The following is a 17,111-nucleotide window of genomic DNA, read 5'->3' as shown; positions in this document are numbered from 1 at the left end:
CTATGCCTGAAGTTATATCCCTATGATGCTGTGTTGTAGAGTTATATCCCTATAATGCTGTGCTGTAGAGTTATACCCCTATAATGCTGTGTTGTAGAGTTATATCCCTATAATGCTGTGCTGTAGAGTTTATATCCCTATAATGCTGTGTTGTAGAGGTTATATCCCTATAATGCTGTGCTGTAGTTTATATCCCTATAATGCTGTGCTGTAGAGTTATACCCTATAATGCTGTGTTGTAGAGTTATATCCTATAATGCTGTGCTGTAGAGTTTATATCCCTATGCTGTGCTGTAGAGTTTATATCCCTATAATGCTGTGCTGTAGAGTTATACCCTATAATGCTGTGTTGTAGTTATATCCCTATAATGCTGTGCTGTAGAGTTTATATCCCTATAATGCTGTGGGGTTATACCCCTATAATGCTGTGTTGTAGAGTTTATACCCCTATATGCTGTGCTGTGAGAGTTATACCCTATAATGCTGTGCTGTAGAGTTATACCCCTATAATGCTGTGCTGTAGAGTTATACCCCTATAATGCTGTGCTGTAGAGTTACTATAATGCTGTGCTGTGGGGTTATACCCTATAAAGCGCTGTAGAGTTATACCCCTATAATGCTGTGCTGTAGAGTTATACCCCTTATAATGCTGTGCTGTAGAGTTATACCCCTATAATGCTGTGCTGTAGAGTTATACCCCTATAATACTGTGCTGTAGAGTTATACCCCATAATGCTGTGCTGTAGAGTTATATCCCTATAATGCTGTGCTGTAGAGTTTATATCCCTATAATGCTGTGCTGTGAGTTTATATCCCTATAATGCTGTGCTGAGTTATATCCCTATAATGCTGTGCTGTAGAGTTATACCTCATAATGCTGTGCTGTAGAGTTATATCCCTATAATGCTGTGCTGCAGAGTTATATCCCTATAATGCTGTGCTGTAGAGTTATACCCTATAATGCTGTGCTGTAGAGTTATACCCCTATAATGCTGTGCTGTAGAGTTATATCCCTATAATGCTGTGCTGTAGAGTTTATATCCCTATAATGCTGTGCTGTAGAGTTTATATCCCTATAATGCTGTGCTGTAGAGTTATATCCCTATAATGCTGTGCTGTAGAGTTATACCCCTATAATGCTGTGCTGTAGAGTTATACCCTTATAATGCTGTGCTGTAGAGTTATATCCCATAATGCTGTGCTGTAGAGTTATACCTATAATGCTGTGCTGTAGAGTTATACCCCTACTGTGCTGTAGAGTTATATCCCTATAATGCTGTGCTGTAGAGTTATACTTTTTATGCTGTGGTGTAGAGTTATATCCCTATAATGCTGTGCTGTAGAGTTATATCCCTATAATGCTGTGCTGTAGAATTATACCCCTATAATGCTGTGCTGTAGAGTTATAACCTATAATGCTGTGCTGTAGAGTTATATCCCTATAATGCTGTGCTGTAGAGTTATACCCTTATAATGCTGTGCTGTAGAGTTATACCCCTATAATGCTGTGCTGTAGAGTTATAATCTATAATGCTGTGCTGTAGAGTTATACCCCTATAATGCTGTGCTGTAGAGTTATATCCCTATAATGCTGTGCTGTAGAGTTTATACCCTATAATGCTGTCTGTAGAGTTATACCCTTATAATGCTGTGTTGTAGAGTTATACCCCTATAATGCTGTGCTGTAGAGTTATACCCCTATAATGCTGTGCTGTAGAGTTATACCCCTATAATGCTGTGTGCTGTAGAGTTTATACCTCTATAATGCTGTGCTGTAGAGTTTATACCCTATAATGCTGTGCTGTAGAGTTATATCCCTATAATGCTGTGCTGTAGAGTTATACCCTTATAATGCTGTGCTGTAGAGTTATACCCCTATAATGCTGTGCTGTAGAGTTATACCCTATAATGCTGTGCTGTAGAGTTATAACCCTATAATGCTGTGCTGTAGAGTTATACCCCTATAATGCTGTGCTGTAGAGTTATACCCCTATAATGGTGTGCTGTAGAGTTATACCCCTATAATGCTGTGCTACCTACCTAACCTACCTATCCCAATAAGGCTCTTTCTCTCTCACTGGGCCCCAATTTAAGCTCTTAGAAAAGTTACTGATTACGACAGGGGCCTATCAGAATAGAGTCCCAACAGCCCATCAGGTAGTTAGAACAGGGGCCTATCAGAATAGAATCCCAACAGCCCATCAGGTCGTTAGAACAGAGGCCTATCTGAATAGAATCCCAACAGCCCGTCAGGTCGTTAGAACAGGTAGCCTATATTTATTATAAAAGCCATTGGGCCATGTGCCTATTAGGTTTGGGCTTATTAGAGAGAGAGAGAGAGAGAGAGAGAGTCACACACACACACACTCCCCTGTCAGCAGCACCTTTATAATAGTGTTGTATGTTGTATTCGTGAAATGAGAGATAGATAAAATGAGTGGACGAGAGAGAGGAGAGGGTAGGAGTGGCCGAGTGAGATATTATATATATTGAAGAAATACCATTGGCTACCACCATCCTCACAACCATCTCCACATCCTGCATCACTTCAACTACCGCCACTACAACTACATCCACCCCAATCTTACAACCACCACCTCCACCACCACGATAAACCACACCCGCCAATGAAGTTTCCTTAAAAAATACCTATAATTGATCCTTCATCTATCATTCAGCTCTCACAACCCTTACAAGTAAAAAAAATAACAGCCACTTATAATTCCTGGCTGGAAACTGACCGTAGCCAATAGGTAGTTATAATTTAGGTGTGTTAGAGGTGTGTGTATGAGGCAGCCCGGAGCCAGATCAAACCCAATATGGCTGATTTGTTTACATCTTAGGTAGTAATGTAGGCGGCCGACACCAGATGGCGGGCGAAGGTTCAAAGTGACCGCCCTGCTACAATTGACCGTATCCGGGAGGGTTATACATGCAATTCACTTTTATGATTCGACGTGAATGTTGATCTAATTATTGTGTTATGATAGCATGATTGTTGAGGAGCTTGAAGGGGGTATAAATCTTGATTACTGGCCTGTGTTTGTCTGTATATGACCTTATATTTGAGCCCTGGTAGCTACCAGTATGTGAGGTAGGTGTGAGCCAGGGTCCGTGTCCACTGTCGTCTGGCGAACTGTAGTTTATGGATCAGTCCAGAGAGTGAGAAAATAAATTTTCTTTTGACTATCATACAATATCGAGTTTTTGTCGGGTGGAGTTAACGCCAGGCGCTATTCTTTGCTTGTGCCGGTGAAGGCGGTGAGCCTATGGTAAGAGGTCATGTCAGTGTGTTTTTTTACCGGGATTAGCCCCGAAGCACAGGTCACTGACCCACATCGGGGCCAGCGAAAAACAACAACAACAAATAAACAACAAAAAACAACAACAACAACAACAACAACAACAACAACAACAATAATAATAATAATAATAATAATAATAATAATAATAATAATAATAATAATAATAATAATAATAATAATAATAATAATAATAATAATAATAATAATAATAATAATAATAATAATAATAATAATAATAATAATAACAATAATAACAATAACAAGTAATAATAATAATAATAATAATAATAATAATAATAATAATAATAATAATAATAATAATAATAATAATAATAATAATAATAATAATAATAATTAATAATGATAATAATAATAACACTGTAATAATAATAATAATAATAATAATAATAATAATAATAATAATAATAATAATAATAATAATAATAATAATAATAATAATAATAATAATAATAATGATAACAATAATAATAATAATAATAATAATAATAATAATAATAATAATAATAACAATAATAATAACACTGTAATTTAATAAAGGAATTCAAAGAAATACAGAAAATGAAGAACAAATCTAATAGTGAGAAACGCTATATGTACAGTATGTTGTGTTGTCAATAGTAAGAGAAACACTTGAGACCCTGCAATTGTGTGTAAATGAGGCAGAAAGTCAGATCATCAACCTGGGACTTGGTCACATATGGCAGCAGGGTCTACCATTAGACAACACATTATGCTTCCAATATCTTCCCAGTACCTCCCTGTTTGGTAACTGCCTACTACCTGTGTGCGTGTGTGTTAACTCTGAACACCTGAGCTGATCCATAAGGTTAAAGGCCCAAGAGATATAGACAGACAGACAGACAGACAGACAGAAATAAAGACAACGAGATAGAGACAGGCAGAGAAACAGACAGATAGACAGACAGAGATAGAGACAAAGATAGACAGACAGAGATAGAGAGACAAAGATAGACAGACAGAGATAGAGAGAGAAAGATAGACGGACAGAGATAGAGAGAGAAAGATAGACAGACAGAGATAGAGAGAGAAAGATAGACGGACAGAGATAGAGAGAGAGAGAGATGGATAGAGAGAGAGGGAGTGCTGTGACCTTGAGTACCTGCAGTGAGTGAGGGAAGGAGGAGGGAACCCTTTAATGATGGTACCCTCCCTCTTCCCCCCCCCCTCCTCCCTCCCTCTTCCCTCTCTATTCCCGTCCTCCTCTCTCTCTCTCTTCCTCCCCCCCCCTTCATCTCCCCACCCCCACCTCTCCTTCTCTCCTTCTCTCCCCCCTCTTCTTCCCTCCGTTCCCTCCACCGTTCTAACCTTCACACGGGTTATTTCTGCCAGACACAGCACTTCAACTTAAACTAACATAATTTAACATATTCTAACATAATCAAACTTTACTTAAGCTTAAACAAGTCTAATCTAACTTAACATACTTTACCCTAAGCTAACCTAACTTAAATTAAATTAACATACCTTAACCTAACCTAAACTTAACTTAACCTAACATACCTTAACCTAACCTAAGCTTAACTTAACCTAACATACCTTAACCTAACTTAACCTAACCAACAGACTCTCCGCCGATCACAAGATAGAGCATCATTGTTGCTGGGGATAACCACGCTATCTGTACACCTCATATTCTTCACACTCCTCCACTAATCTCCTTCCCCCCTCCTATGGCCCCCTCCACCACAGCTTCACCCCTCGCCAATGCCATCTCCTCCCCCCTCTCCACCTCCCACCCCCTCCCCCACCCCCCTCCCTTCACCCCCAATATCCTCTCTCCTCTCCATCCTCTATCCCCTCCCCCTCCCACCTCCCCTCCCCACCCCTCCCCCCCTCCCACCCCCCTCCCCCCCCCCTCCTCTACCCTTCCCCTACACTTCCAACTCCACGAATCTCTCTCTCCCTCCCTCCCTTCCTCCCTCCTTCTAACACGTAACACCCTTCTTCCCCTTCCCTCCACACCTCACTCCATCACCCTCCAAATGCCGCCGACATATTCCCATACCTCCTGAAGTAGTCCTTGAATCGCTCTGCACCTCCTCCTCCTCGGCTCCGCCTCCGTACAGGTAACTAATGACTTAGGAATTCAAATGAATCTGGTATTAATCAAAAGGTGAGTCTACAGTAACGGGGATAAGCGACCATTTAGTTATAATGGGGTTAGGTTAGGTTAGGTTAGGTTATCGTAAGGTTAGGCTAGGTCTCTCTCTCTCTCTCTCTCTCTCTCATATACAGTATATTACCTCTTCCCCCCATCAACACTAACCCTACCTCCGTCCACCTTGGGTTCGGAGAAGTCTCATACCACGGTTCACAACCCTCCGTAGTGACCACAGCGACGCCAGGCTGTAAGGCCACCAGCCCATACGACCATGTACTGATCGCTATAAGATCGGCGTCTCTTCCCAACCATTGTAAAAATCATCAACAACTCCGAGACAACTTACTCTTTACCTTTGGATTGTATATTTGTATCGCTCAGCTGATGGCGGCTGTATTTGTTAATGAACCGTTAATTATTATTATTATTATTATTATTATTATTATTATTATTATTATTACTATCCCTCCTACCTACCACTCCCTACCCCAACTTACCTTCCCTACTAATCCCTCCCTCCCCCCACCTCCCCAACCCCTCACCTGCTCTCCAGTAACAGGAGTCACCTAATTAGTACCCAGGTGTTGACTGCCCCTCGACAGGTGGTTAAAAGCTGGAGCAGAGTGACTTAAGTTTATTGTTGGGCAGCAGACAGGCTGTGTTCGTGGCTGTCTGCTGTGTCTTTCTCTCTGTTGGTGGCTGTTTATCTCTTGAGTGTCTGTCTGTCTGTCTGTCTGTCTGTCTGTCTGTCTTGCCTATCTGTCTATCTCTAACTGTCTATTGCGTCTTTTTTTATCTTAGTATGTATCTGTTTAACTGTCTGTAAGTGTATCTTTGCCTAAATGTCTGACTACGTAATTGCTTCTCTGTCTTTTTCTCTGAATGTCTGTCTGTATGAGTGTTTCTCTTGATGCGTGTCTATCCGTCTGTCCTGTGAATGTCTATAGGTTTGTTTTTGGGTGTCTGTCTGTCTGTCTGTCTGTGGATGACTGTCTTTGGGTGTCTGTCTGCCTTTCTGTGGCTGCATTTGAAATACCCAACATGCAACTTGTATTGTATGATGTAGCGAAAATGAATACAGGAGTTCGGCTTTTACACTGGATAAGTGGTTACCTCACTAACAGAAAGGCTGCTACACTGCTTCAGTTTTACAAAGGTGAAGTTATAGATATACAACTTGGCACCCCCAAGGTGGAGTACTTGGTGCCGCTTTGTTCAGTGTTCTTATGAATGCACTATTAAAGTCAATCCCAGATAGCCTCAGCAATATTACTGTAAGGTATGCAGTGACATTCTTATACATACTAAAACTCATCTTGAAATGCAAACCACCCTAAACCATGTACTGTCAGCCTGTGAGAACCCTGGTCTCATCATCTCCACTAAGATAACTAAAGTATTCAACTAACAAGCTGGTAACTGCTAACGTGGACCGTCAAAGCTTAAGATAGGTAACAACACTATTGACTATGACTCTTCTTTTAAATATCTTGGTGTCCCTATCCCCTGTACCTCACCTGTCATACAACAGGTAACTATCCCCTGTACCTCACCTGTCATACAACAGCTAACTATCCCCTGTACCTCACCTGTCATACAACAGCTATCCTTTTGCCTCACTACAACAGCTAACTATCCCCTGTACCTCCCACCTGCCATACAACAGCTAACTATATCCCCTGTACCTCACCTGCCATACAACAGCTAACTATCCCTTGTACCTCACCTGCCATACAACAGCGAACTACCCTGTACCCCACATGCCATACAACAGCTAACTGTCCCTGTACCTCACCTGCCATACAACAGCTAACTATCCCCTGTATCCTCACCTGCATACAACAGGTAACTATCCCCTGTACCTCACCTGCCATACAACAGCTAACTATCCCCTGTACCTCACCTGTCATACAACAGCTAACTGCCTCCCCTTGCACTCTTGCCATACAACCTTCTTTACTCCTGTGCCTCACCTGCCACACACTATCCCCTGTACCTCACCTGCCATACAACCTAACTTCCTCCCTGTACCTCACCTGCCATACAACAGCTAACTATCCCTGTACCTCACCTGCCATACAACAGTTGACTATCCCTGTACCTCACCTGCCATACAACAGTTGACTATCCCTGTACCTCACCTGCCATACAACAGTTGACTAACCCCTGTACCTCACCTGCCATACAACAGCTAACTATCCCTGTACCTCACCTGCCATACAACAGCTAACTATCCCCTGTACCTCACCTGCCATACAACAGCTAACCCGCTAATGTACTGATCGGTTAAAACCTCTTTAATGTGTAGCGGAGTACAACCCACATCATGGTGCTAATATCAGAATTATCAAAACAATGTACCAAGGTCCTAGGCTATATAAGATCTCTGATAGATTACCACGCACCAGCCCTGGTCCTTCGTGATGGAAAAGGCGTTGGCATGCTCGAAAAAAAGCAAAATAAATCCCTTGGAATTATTCTAGGTTATCCCATGAGCACTAAAGTACTTAATATGAGGAAAGAACTAGGTATACCCAGTGTTTAAGATAGAATAATTAAAGTCAACCTGAGGTTTTTGCGTAGTGATCCAGATAAAGTTGCTACTAAGAAACTGCTAGAATACTGTATGAGTCATGAAACTGGAGAAACTAAATGGATCCAAACTACAGCTGTACAGGTACATATGAGGATGTTTGGCCTAGACCATCTGCACAAAGCTGAGACACAGCAGCGCCTCCTGCCACCCTGGCGGACAGTTCCCTTCGACATCACAACACCTCCTTACCCGCCTAAACGACTGACCACACATAATCCTTATCTCCAACACACTGCCAAAGGGAGATCTCTTGACCACATAGGGAGATCTCTTGACCACATACATAACCTGCAGACTGAAAATAACATCACACAGACTATCTATTGCACACTGACGGCTCTCTTATCACTGTCTGTGGGAGAACTGGAAGTGCTGTCATTGTGACTCAGCCTAACGGTAATGTAATAAAGGAGCTAGATTAATAACTGGACATCCACTCTACAGACTGAACTATTTGCCATACTCACAGCCCTGAAACTTGTTGAAGACACTGCCACTGACAGTCTCATCATCACTGACTCCTTATCCTCACTACTTGCTCTTGATACCCTAAACTCAGATTGTCACCCGCTTGTCTCTGAAGCCATACACAAGCATATGTGTCTTGTTGGCGGGGGTGTCAGGATCACGCTGCTGTGGATCCCCTCTCACATAGGTATTAGTCAACATGATAGAGTTGATGCCTTAGTTAAACTCACGTCCAACAATGACAATGTTGAGTACAATCTGGGACTGTACAACAGAACCTTAAAACCTGTAATCAGAAAAGAGCTTGCTGATGAATTTGAAGCCAGTAGACAATTAATAAATGTATATGGAGGAAGCAACAAGATCACTAGCTTACAGGATGTTGTAACCGCTAGACTAAGTTTAGAATATAACTATCTCTGGCAGTATGCCCCTCAGGCAGACGTGAACAAAATTAAGTGTAAAGTGTGTTGCCATACATATGGCCACACACTCCAACACTACATCTTAGACTGTGAAAAAATAGAACCTTATAGAGATAGATCCAAGCACACTGTGTATGCAATGGCACAGCACTTTATCTCTGATGGCCAGACAGCTGATATACTAAGGCTGTATCCATACTTCGCAACTACTGTAGTACCTAATCAAAATTCTGTGTACCGACTTAAACAGTGTACTGGAAATACTCTGTAACATTCATTGCCATAATATCAAAATCACTGGGTTCTGATGTAAACCCTTTGTGGCTTCTACTCTGTAATCCTTTTTGCGCTACCGCTCACAGGATGAGTATAGGGTGCACAATATAACTAGCTGCTGTCCGCGGCAAATTTCAAATTCAAATTCACAGTTACAGGTGACAGGCCCATCAGACGCACACACACACACACACACACACACACACACAGGTACAGATAACAGCTCCAACACACACACACGTACTCACAACACCAGCCAGAAACACTTAAATCAATCATGACAAATTTGGGAACACACGGGCCGGGTTTCCTGTATTTTTAGCCAAGATCTGAGTCAGACGGACCTTTGTGAGACTACAAAGGTGGAAAAAGAAATTGCTGAGAAATTGTGGGCAAAAGAAACACGAATGTTGAGACAAACGTCAACACAACAAACACCTTCCTGGATCTTGGAGTCACAGCGAAACGTAAGTTTAATTTTATTTTATCAACTGGTAATGCGAGAATGTATGTACAGTAACTTTCTCGTTCATGTTAAGACATAATGGTAGATTCCTAAGGTTTCGAAAGTTAATTGGCTACACTAACTAATGATATAAGTGTATGGAACTCGTTTACTGAAGGTACTAAATGAAAGTGGATTCCTTAAAGGTCCTTACGTTAAAATTATCCAACTAACTGCTAATATGACAATGTATTTAATTTCCCCGTTCAAGTTAAAGTAGAATAGACTGTCTCAAACGTTTGGTTGATTCAGTGGATAGTTTGACTCTTTGATAGGTTGATTCGTTCATTCGCTGGTTGGTAATCAAGTTAAGTTTCTAATCCAATTACATTATATAACGCACAACTTAACAACATAGAGATATACTGTATAAAAGAGCTTTATTCTTTACTTTATTCTCGGGCTTATAATTCATATATTTATATAAATGTGCATTGAGGTAAACACGTGTTGATTAATTATAGGTGTGTGTGTGTGTGTGTGTGTGTGTGTGTGTGTGTGTGTGTGTGTGTGTGTGTGTTTGTCTTAGTTCCAGCATCATATTATCATTATCATCATTATCATTCTTCCTGTTATTATCATCAATATTGTTATCATCATTATAATCATCATCATCATCATCACCATCATCATCATCATCATCATCATCACCATCATCATTAGTTTGGTGATCATAGATATAATAGTGCTACAGCTTCAGGCATTGTTCTCATCAGTCGAGGGACCGCTCCTGTCAACACGTCAGAGCAGCACCACACCAAACAGGAGGGACCACTCCTGTCAACACGTCAGAGCAGCACCACACCTAACAGGAGGGACCGCTCCTGTCAACACGTCAGAGCAGCACCACACCTAACCAGGTCAACACGTCAGAGCAGCACCACACCAACAGGAGGGACCACTCCTGTCAACACGTCGAGCAGCACACACCTAACAGGAGGGACGCTCCTGTCAACACGTCAGAGCAGCACCACACCTAACTGGAGGGACCGCTCCACAACACGTCAGAGCAGCATCACACCCAACAGGAGGACCACTCCTGTCAACACGTCAGAGCAGCACCACACCTAACTGGAGGGACGCCCCTGTCAACACGTCAGAGCAGCGCCACACCTAACTGGAGGGACCTGTCCTGTCAACACGTCAGAGCAGCACTACACCTAACAGGAGGGACCGCCTGTCAACACGTCAGAGCAGCACCACACCTAACAGGAGGACCGCTCCTGTCAACACGTCAGAGCAGCACCACACCTAACAGGAGGGACCGCTCCTGTCAACACGTCAGAGCAGCACCACACCCAACAGGAGGGACCGCTCCTGTCAACACGTCAGGAGAAAGACCACACTAACAGGAGGACCGCTCCTGTCAACACGTCAGAGCAGCGCCACACCTAACAGGAGGGGACCGCTCCGTCAACACGTCAGAGCAGCACCACACCTAACAGGGAGGGACTGGCTCCTGTCAAACATCGTCAGAGCAGCACCACACCTAACAGGAGGGACGTTCCTGTCAACACGTCAGAGCAGCGCCACACCTAACAGGAGGACCGTCTTGCCGGGCCGTCAGAACACGCCACACCTAACAGGAGGGACAGCTCCGTCAACACGTCAGAGCAGCACAGACCTAACAGGAGGGACCGCCCTGTCAACACAACAGCAGCACTCCCACACCTAACCGGAGGGACAGCTCCTGTCAACACGTCAGAGCAGCACCACACCTAACAGGAGGACCGCTCCTGTCAACACGTCAGAGCAGCGCCACACCTAACAGGAGGGACCGCTCCTGTCAACACGTCAGAGCAGCACCACACCCAACTGGAGGGACAGCTCCTGTCAACACGTCAGAGCAGCACCACACCTAACAGGAGGGACCGCTCCGTCAACACGTCAGAGCAGTCAACTGGAGGACCGCCCTGTCAACACGTCAGAGCAGCGCCACACCTAACTGGAGGGACAGCTCCTGTCAACACGTCAAACAGCACCACACAGAGCAGCACGACACCTAACAGGAGGGACCGCTCCTGTCAACACGTCAGAGCAGCACCACACCTAACTGCAGGGACAGCTCCTGTCAACACGTCAGAGCAGCACCACACCTAACTGGAGGGACTGCTCCTGTCAACACGTCAGAGCAGCACCACACCTAACTGCAGGGACAGTTCCTGTCAACACGTCAGAGCAGCACCACACCTAACTGGAGGACAGCTCCTGTCAACACGTCAGGAGCAGCACTCCCACACCTAACAGGAGGGACCGCTCCTGTCAACACGTCAGAGCAGCACCACACCTAACTGGAGGGACAGCTCCTGTCAACACGTCAGAGCAGCACCACACCTAACAGGAGGACCGCTCCTGTCAACACGTCAGAGCAGCGCCACACCCTAACTGGAGGGACAGCTCCTGTCAACACGTCAGAGCAGCACCACACCTAACAGGAGGGACCGCTCTGTCAACACGTCAGAGCAGCACCACACCCTAACTGAAGGGACAGCTCCTGTAACAACACGTCAGAGCAGCACCACCTCCAACAGGAGGGACCGCTCCCAATAACACGTCGGAGTAGCGCCACACCTAACGGGAGGGACCGCCCCTGTCAACACGTCAGAGCGCCACCTAACTGGAGTGACCGTCTCCTGTCAACACGTCAGAGCAGCACCACATCTAACCGGAGGGACCGCTCCCAACAACACGTCAGAGCAGCACCACACCTAACCGGAGGGACAGCTCCCTGTCAACACGTCAGAGCAGCACCACACCTAACTGGAGGGACCGCTCCCACAACACGTCAGAGCAGCACCACACCTAACCGGAGGGACCGCTCCTGTCAACACGTCAGAGAGCAGCACCACACCTAACAGGAGGGACCGCTCCTGTCAACACGTCAGAGCAGCACCACACCTAACCGGAGGGACCGCTCCTGTCAACACGTCAGAGCAGCACCACACCTAACCGGAGGGACCGCTCCTGTCAACACGTCAGAGCAGCACCACACCTAACAGGAGGGACCGCTCCTGTCAACACGTCAGAGCAGCACCACACCTAACCGGAGGGACCGCTCCTGTCAACACGTCAGAGCAGCACCACACCTAACAGGAGGGACCGCTCCTGTCAACACGTCAGAGCAGCACCACACCTAACCGGTAACAACTTGTCATTAATTCATCATAATATTTGCATTAAAGTACTTCACTTAGAAGAATATTTTGATTAATGTCTGACTCCACTAAATCATTCATCTCATGTCCAAAACAACTGAACAACTTTGCCTATTATTATAAGTTGTATTTATATCTTTAAGAAAAATGTATCGAGACTATTTGTTATCAACACTCAGCAAATGTTTTATGGAAGATCCTTCACCTAGGTTAAGGCTTTTTTAACAACACATTAGCCAGTACATTAGTAAGGGAAAACAATGGTAAGTCACCACAGGTTTTAGTCTTGATCTTGTAAAACATACAACTGAGGCTGACCTGCTCGTCGAATACTCTCGTTAGACCAACAAGGGTGACTGTACATAATGTCACTTAACCTAACCTAACCTAACCAACACGGTTAACTGTACACACTGTGACAGTTATTTAGATAAACAACACAGTAGGATTTCTGACCATTATTTTGTGTTTTATCTTTTTATTGTTGATAAGAAAGTTGAGAAGGACGATGACCCAATCATGACTTAGAGACTTTAGTATTGATAATACATAAAGCTTCAAACAGTATAATTATGGACAATATTTCTTGGTACTGTATTTAATATTTTCCTCTAATGTTTCTAAAAATAAGTTCCAATAATTTTAGAGCATCTTTAGTACAGTCCTGAACAAACACTTCCCTGTTAAAGTTAAAAAGATGAAGAAGAATCAAATTTCAAACCTCACATATAAACATAAAGAAAACCTATGATAAATTAGAACAAAAGCCTCCACTAAAGTTTACTGAAACACAAAGATTCGCACTGTAGATAAGAACATAAGAACATACGAATGGAGGAACTGCAGCGGGCCTATTGACCCATACTGGGCAGTCCCCTTTACACCCAACCCCTATCGCTCATATATCCATCCAGTCTATGTTTGTAGCTATCCAGCGTGTTCGAGTTAATGATGATGTATGGTAACTTGTTCCACTCGTCCACTACTCTGTTTCCAAACCAGTGTTTACCTATTTCGCGCCTAAATCTAAATTTGTCTAATTTAAAACCATTGCTACGAGTTCGCTACTGGTTGGATAGTTTGAGTACCTTTGTTATATCATCATTATTTAGCCCTGACTTCCATTCATACTCCTCGATCATATCGCCCCTCGCTCTACGTCTCTCGAGGAAGTGCAAATTAAGAAGCTTTAACCTGTCTCTATACTCAAGGTTCCTGATGCCAGGGATTAGTTTTGTCATTTTCCTCGGAATTCTTTCTAGGGATGCTATATCCATTCTGTAGTAAGGTAACCAGAACTGAGCTGCTTAATCCAAGTGAGGTCTCACAAGCGCAAGATAGGATAACCTTGCTGGTGTTGTAACTAACACTCCTTTGTATGAACCCAAATACTCTGTTAGTCTTGTTTCGAGCAAATACACATTGTTTACTTGGTTTAAGATTCCTACTTATCATTACTCATAAATCTTTCTCACAGTCGGATTTCTCTATAACAACGTTGTTCACCTGATATTTAGTTTCTCTGTTTGCATCTCCTAGAATAAGTACTTTACATTTGTCCATATTAAGTATCATCTGCCATTTTTCAGACCATTCGAAAAATTAGTTTAGATCTTCCTGTAGTTTTGCAGAGTCCTCGTCAGATTTAATTACACGCCCTGTTTTAGTGTCATTGGCAAATGTACTGCTGTTGCTGTCTACGCCTATAGCTAAGTTGTTTATGGATATAACAAATAATAATGGTCCAAGTACTGAGCTTTGGGGTACTCCACTAGTGACGTCACCCCAATCGGATTTAGGGCCGTATTAATAGTCATTACGACGATAATGACGATCACGATCATCATCTCGATGATCGTGTGTCGGGATGCAATCACCCAACGCTGAGTGCCATATTCCTAGGCACTTACATGAGCGTGTATACACGGCAGCTCGTGTCGGATGGCAAAATTTTTTTTGGCCATGCGCGTGTGCCAAATGTATTATTTCACATAATTAGAAAGACGATTTAGAGAGATATTTAGTTGCTATTTTATACCGGCACAATAATATATTGTAAAATATATTTTTTTATAAAATTGAACTTTATTATCTGTTCGAAACAAAATAGATAATTTTTTCATCTGAGTACTTGGCAACAATGTTTGCGCTCGTGTTATCAAACATGGAGGTAATAAGAAAACGTTCTGCAGCTCTGACTGAAACCCAACGCATGGCACTTTAGCGCCATACTGAGCAAAGGCCAATCATTGAAGACAGGTCTACAAGCAACACCATAAATGATAGGAAAAGAAAGGCCAGAAAATATCAATTGTAAAAATTAAAAGTAAATAGATTTTTTTAACCAAAGAGTGGTGTTGTGTGTATCATTAAAACTGTGATGTAGCCGAGTATTGCAGAATTTTAGAGCAAATTATTTGTATTGATAGTAAGCTGTACTTATTCTTTATTTTATTAGTGACAGTAAATACTTAAGTTAAAGAATAAAGAAAATGAAATCTAATGCTTACTTATGTCGTCATATTTCTGCCTGACACACACAGACCTTGTAGATGGTAAACCTTAGCTTATATCTTGTTGAAAATGAATATTAACGTTTATACTAAACTATATTACTGGACCAAAAACTGTGATATTTTCCTTGCTAACTCAAGATAGAGTGAGCTCACTTGGCTTTTTTTTTTTTAAGGGGATTGGCCCACCTGGGCACAGGTCAATGACCCACATCGGGGCCTGGGGGGCGAAAATGTAATAATAATAATAGTAATTCATAGTAAATAAAATTTATAATTAAAAGTAAAATAAAATAACAAAAATAACAACACTGTAATAATGATAATAAAGAAAAAATAATAATAATCAATAGTGAGAAACGCTATATGTACAGTATGTTGTCTTGTCAATAGTAAGAGAAACACTTGAGACCCTGCAGTTGTGTGTAAATGAGGCAGAAAGTCAGATCATCAACCTGGGAGTTGGTCACATATGGCAGCAGGGTCTACCATTAGACAACACATTATGCTTCCAATATCTTCCCAGTACCTCCCTAGCTGCCTACTTGCCTCATTCCGGAAAACATAAGTGAATTTCGTGGTTCAGATGGTTGAAAATTTATTACTATTACGACAAAAATATTGTATGAATGAATAAAGATAAGAAACATACCTTAAATGATAACAGAAGTAATTGTTAATTGAAGATGAGGCTCACAGCAGTCGGAGCTGTGATGTCAACATTCCAATAATGTTTCAAGTTCATAACAGTGTTGTGAAAGTTCATTTATCCGTATTAACACTTCTTTTAATTGTTCTTATCAAAAAAAATAATATAATTCGACGTAGACATCTGTAATAAAGTACTGGAAGAACTTTCATAAAATATAATGATGATTATTATTTGTCGTAAGGCAGCTATCGGGTGGGGGTAGCCACCCGATGTTGTTTCAGGGATATGCGGACGGTTCCCTTCCGATACCCTCGTTTATCGGGATGACTATTAATAGACCACCACGAACACTATCAATTGGCCTTGTGCTTCGTAATGACTATCAATCCGGCCCTTAGTGCCGTTAATGCATAAACTTTATATAGTTATTCATTTTTGCATAATTTCTGTAAGCAAGACTCAATAGTGTATAAACAGAAGACCTATAGAGTTTATTTACCTAAAGACGCAGTCATTATGTCGATGTACAGATTAAATAAACAATGTAATGTAGTTTTGGCTAAATAAATATATGTGTTTTAATTATTCTCATCATCATCCTTCCTACCACCATCATCATTTTCACAATTATCATTACCACCATTATTGCCATCATCATCTTGTTATTATTGTTACCACCATCATCAAAAATCATGTGGATAATAAATTAATTAATCATATAAATCAGTACATAATTACCCAATTAACCTCATAATTAACATCAATATAATTAATCAACTTAAAAAAAGTTATTGACTTAAAATGATTATTTAAGTTCAAAAGTAATTAATTACCTTTATAGTAAATGGCTTCACAAATAATGAATTACTCTTCATAAAAATTAACTTTACAAATAATTAATCATCTTACAAAATATTTAACTTAATAATAACTAATCACGTTAACTTACCAACACCATCCAGGACTCAGTAAAAGAAGAAGAATTATGAAACAGGATTTATTTGGTATAAAAATGTTTATGTACAAGATATAAATACAGTATATACAGGATGTGCTAACAACAGGGGTGATAA

Source organism: Homarus americanus, unplaced genomic scaffold (genome assembly GCF_018991925.1).
Source record: "Homarus americanus isolate GMGI-L3 unplaced genomic scaffold, GMGI_Hamer_2.0 scaffold41971, whole genome shotgun sequence".
Taxonomy (NCBI): domain Eukaryota; kingdom Metazoa; phylum Arthropoda; class Malacostraca; order Decapoda; family Nephropidae; genus Homarus; species Homarus americanus.
This window is presented reverse-complemented; position numbering follows the sequence as displayed.